Below are 4,033 nucleotides of genomic sequence, written 5' to 3'. Positions count from 1 at the left end.
AATGTGGGCTATTCAACACCCCAGCTGTTGTCAGTCAGTCTATGGAGTCTCTGTGGAATGTGCTCCACCCCCCATCACTGACCAATGAGGTGTTGGCCTCAGCAGCGCATGCTCTCTGAAGGGGAAGGTTTCTTTAAAAAGATCCTGAGCCTAGCAACAGGAATGTCCTTCAACTGCATTATGAATTCAGGCTTTACAAGGGAAGTGAGCATAGCCTTATGTTGACTAACTGTGACATCCCAAAAAGTCTAAGTTTAGCTTCACTCTCCATTTGTCTACAAGTCACCTAAATATTGCAACATGAAATTGTGAGATGTACAATGAGAAATGTACTTGTCACACATGAAACAGCAAAAATCCTAGTAAAGATCGGTTTAAGAGCATTTATATTGGTTCAGCTAAGGCAGATTGTTAATGGTGTTGAGCAAATTATTGCTAATGAAAGAAAAAAACAGGAAAAGTTAAAGGGTATTTCAGAGGGTTTATTTCACTGTGCTCAACACACTGTTGATATTCAAGAACTTGCAGTCAATGTAAACAAATGTGACATTCAAATGAATTTAATATATAATTACAGATTTTGTTTAGTAGGCAGTGGGGCCAGGACAACTTTTACCGTGTGTGTGTTTCATGTTTACAATTTTATGTTATCACTTACTATGACTGATAAGTTTACTATGAACTCACACTAACCTGCAACAAGGATCCATTACTTATAATAGCCCTGTCTTTGTCAGAATAGGAAGGCAGAAATGCAGCAGTCTGCTCTGTAAAGAGAAAAGCACATAGAGCATAGTTGCATAAGGGTGTGCCTGAACATACAGCAAACTCAGCAACAACGACAGGAAGGATTACATTCCTGGGTGTTGAATTCTAAATAAAATCATACACCAAAAGTCATGTTTGACAGCAAACAACCCATGACTGTTGACATAAGAACAGGTAGGCTATGTTCTTATGTTTACCTAAACTTAGCAAGACAAATTAATCTGTATGCTGATGTGGTTATCTTCAGCAAACACATTTTGAGTGTGGAGTTTAAGGGTGTGGAGTCTATGGGTGAAACGTATCTCCAGTGCCGGTGTAAAACAATGTAACCTGATCACTGCAGTCACCGTCAGCACTGCTTCTCTGTGCAAAGTTCATGCCGTCCTCTCAGGAAGTGACGGCCCCTTTCAGCTAAAGATTTGTTGTGGCAAGAAAATCATGCTCCACAGATGCAAATCTCCTTCAATGAGCAACCAAATCAAGATACAGCTAATGCTCAGGTACTTCACGGTGGACTCTGTGGGTTTGAGTGCATGTTAGCCCACAGTACGCTCCTCACTTAGAAGACGATCCGAAATCCTAACAAATCATTTCAGCTTTTGTTTTATTAAGTGAGAAATGTCACAGAGTCCGACTCAAACCAGTCTGAGCTGAATTTCTTTCTTTGCCTGGAGGAAGACCCAGGCTCCGTTGTTATTTGGTGCTGCCATCTAGTGGGCTTTGATCAAATTGAATAGCTCCTCATGAGCATGGTAGAAGGCCAACACTCCCAGTGGTGGGTGTGCGCAAATGAAACGAGACATCAAAAAACAGACAAAATTTAACAGGTTTTCAGATAAATGTCAGCCCCCACAGGTCTGCACAGTGCAATAAACGATGGCTGATGTTGTTTTATTGCAGGTTTCCCTACCCACAAGCCATTAGATGGTTATTTGTAGGTGTGAATTGAGATGCTGGTCGACTTATTCATCATCTCCCCTGCAGATTGTAAACCCAGAGACTACAGAAAATAGAAGAGGGGATGGATCATAAATTGTGTTCCTGACGGAGGTTGATTTTGTGTTTTCTGTATTCCTGTGGATTTGCTGGATGTTCATCACCATCACTGATCAGTTGACTTATCACTATCTTGTCTCGTCAAGATTTTTCCATCGTGACCCGTGAGTCTGCTGCCCTTCAAAAAGTCTTGTGTACTGAGGCCCATGGGTAAAATGAGAGAAATGCTGCCTTCATATGCCGTTGGAAATTTCTTAACTATCAGTTGTCCCACAAATGTGCAGTAAAGAGATGACAGACATTAACAAATGTGACACCAAGATGTTACCCCTTCCTGTTCAGCATACACAGCGCCACTAACCTACAGCAGATTTTAGTAGTAGACTACAGAGTTAGTGCTATTATCATTATTGTTATCATTAGATGTCTTTGTTTTTAATGTAGAACATAAACGTACCTGTAGCATGTTTTCTCCTTTAGATTTTCCTGTGTTTGTAAAACAGAATAGACCAGAGGGTCTAATAGCTAAGAATACGACACATGTCGTAGGGAACATTGATTGAAATCCAATAACGAGTGTCCCTCTAAACAGGCCCTCTATCACAATGCTCTACTCAGCTGCTCTAAGGTGTCCCTTGGTCGACACCCAGGGGTAAAGGTGATCGAGCGTTCCCTTTTCATAGACGTATTTAAGGGTTAACTGACATGTTTTCTCAGGTTTTTAAGTCCCTAAATTGTTTTTGTTGCCTATTATTTGATTTTGCTTTATTGTATTTCTGTATTTCTCTTATGGTTTTTAATTGCACAGCACTTTGATCATCTCTTAAATAAACTTGACTTGGCTTACCAATGAGGACACCAGGGTTTTGTCCTTTTTCTATTTTGTGAGAAACATGATGTGTTTTCCCAGCTAAATGGGATACATTTGACTTTTTTCCCAGCAACTTTTATATAATTTATCATTAAAACACTTTTACCATTTGTCTGCAATTACCAAACTTCCATTTCAATGCTGCACCATGTGGGTCAGGATCACAAATATTTTATTGAACCACAGGGGGAAATTGAATTTTGTTACAGTCGCTCCAACCAATAATAGAAACACATTCAGACCATATAGACAATATAAACAGCAATACAAAATATAGGTACGAGTATAAGATAAAAAAAAGGGGGGTTACAATACAATCCCACAGAGCAAATTGCTTCGGCCCAGAATTGTCCCACACGTCCACACTGTCATCTGGCCCACATACCGTGTGGAATGATGGCACTTGGGCTGTCCGCTCCTGTTTGCCAGGTCTGGGCCACAAGTGTAAGCCATAGCAATACCGCAAGTCAACCAAGCATTACCAGACTCACATCCATTTGGTCTGGGCCACAAGAAGACCAGAAGTGCCGCAACATTGCCTGAAGTGACCAAATCCATATGTCATCTGGGAAGTAAAAACAAAGTCGGATAAGGATATGTAAAAATTCAGTATATAGATTATTACAATATATATACAACAGAAGAAGACTTTGTCTGGCACATTAGGTTAAAATGCCATTTTGCCAAATGTTTTTCATCTTTAGTGTTTTATCTTTTTAAGTGCTTTTAGGACAGGTGCAATATTCAACTCACTTTTATTCTGTATTATTATCCTGGGTCTTACACGACTTGTCCTTGTGTACTGTTTTTTGTTCTTTGCGGCACAATGTTCTGTTCTGCAGCTGCACTGGCAATAGAGTATATTTGATTTGAAGATAACCATAGAATCAGATCTGTATCTAAATGAATAGTTTTTCCTTCTACTGTTGAGCTGATAAATGCATTTTCATCATTCTCTATCTCTTACAAACACAGAGCTCGAGCTGCCAACATCCTTCTCTCTGATGACAGTCAGTGGGAGCTGGGAAATACGACTGTGGCCTGAATGCAACACCAGCCCACACAATGCCACTGGTCTCCAGCAGCAGGAGCAGAGGGCCAGGCTGCAGACAGAGCTCCTCCTCTAGAGGATAATCCTCATCTCCTCACCAAGTCCTAATGCAATCAGGAAGGAATCACACTCACCTCAAAGAAAACTGCGTCTGGACGCGACTCAACGTAGAAAACCGGGAACAGGACAAACCCATCGGACCAGAAGAGACATGGATATTTGCTTTGCAGGTTTTTCTCTGCTGTGTATAATCTGACTGTGAGAAGCGGATCCTCTATAATGTGACAGCTGTTGTTGAATTTCATCTATTGAGGAGAAACTCATCCAACGTCCAGCTTGTGTGTTAT

The 4,033-nt window shown here is 40.7% G+C and overlaps 1 long non-coding RNA gene across 1 annotated transcript; it reads right to left on the bottom strand.

Annotated features, from left to right (window-relative positions):
- Positions 1–467: 467 nt before the first annotated feature.
- Positions 468–3,956, bottom strand: LOC118109854. The gene is made up of 2 exons (XR_004696860.2): positions 3,821–3,956; positions 468–3,200 (listed from the first exon to the last, which is right to left on the bottom strand). It is a non-coding gene; the product is annotated as an uncharacterized LOC118109854 (long non-coding RNA).
- Positions 3,957–4,033: the final 77 nt, after the last annotated feature.

The sequence above is a fragment of the Hippoglossus stenolepis genome, chromosome 5, assembly GCF_022539355.2.
Source record: "Hippoglossus stenolepis isolate QCI-W04-F060 chromosome 5, HSTE1.2, whole genome shotgun sequence".
NCBI classification, from domain to species: Eukaryota; Metazoa; Chordata; class Actinopteri; order Pleuronectiformes; family Pleuronectidae; genus Hippoglossus; species Hippoglossus stenolepis.
Note: the sequence above shows the minus strand (reverse complement) of the source record. Positions and strands in the feature narration are given on the sequence as shown.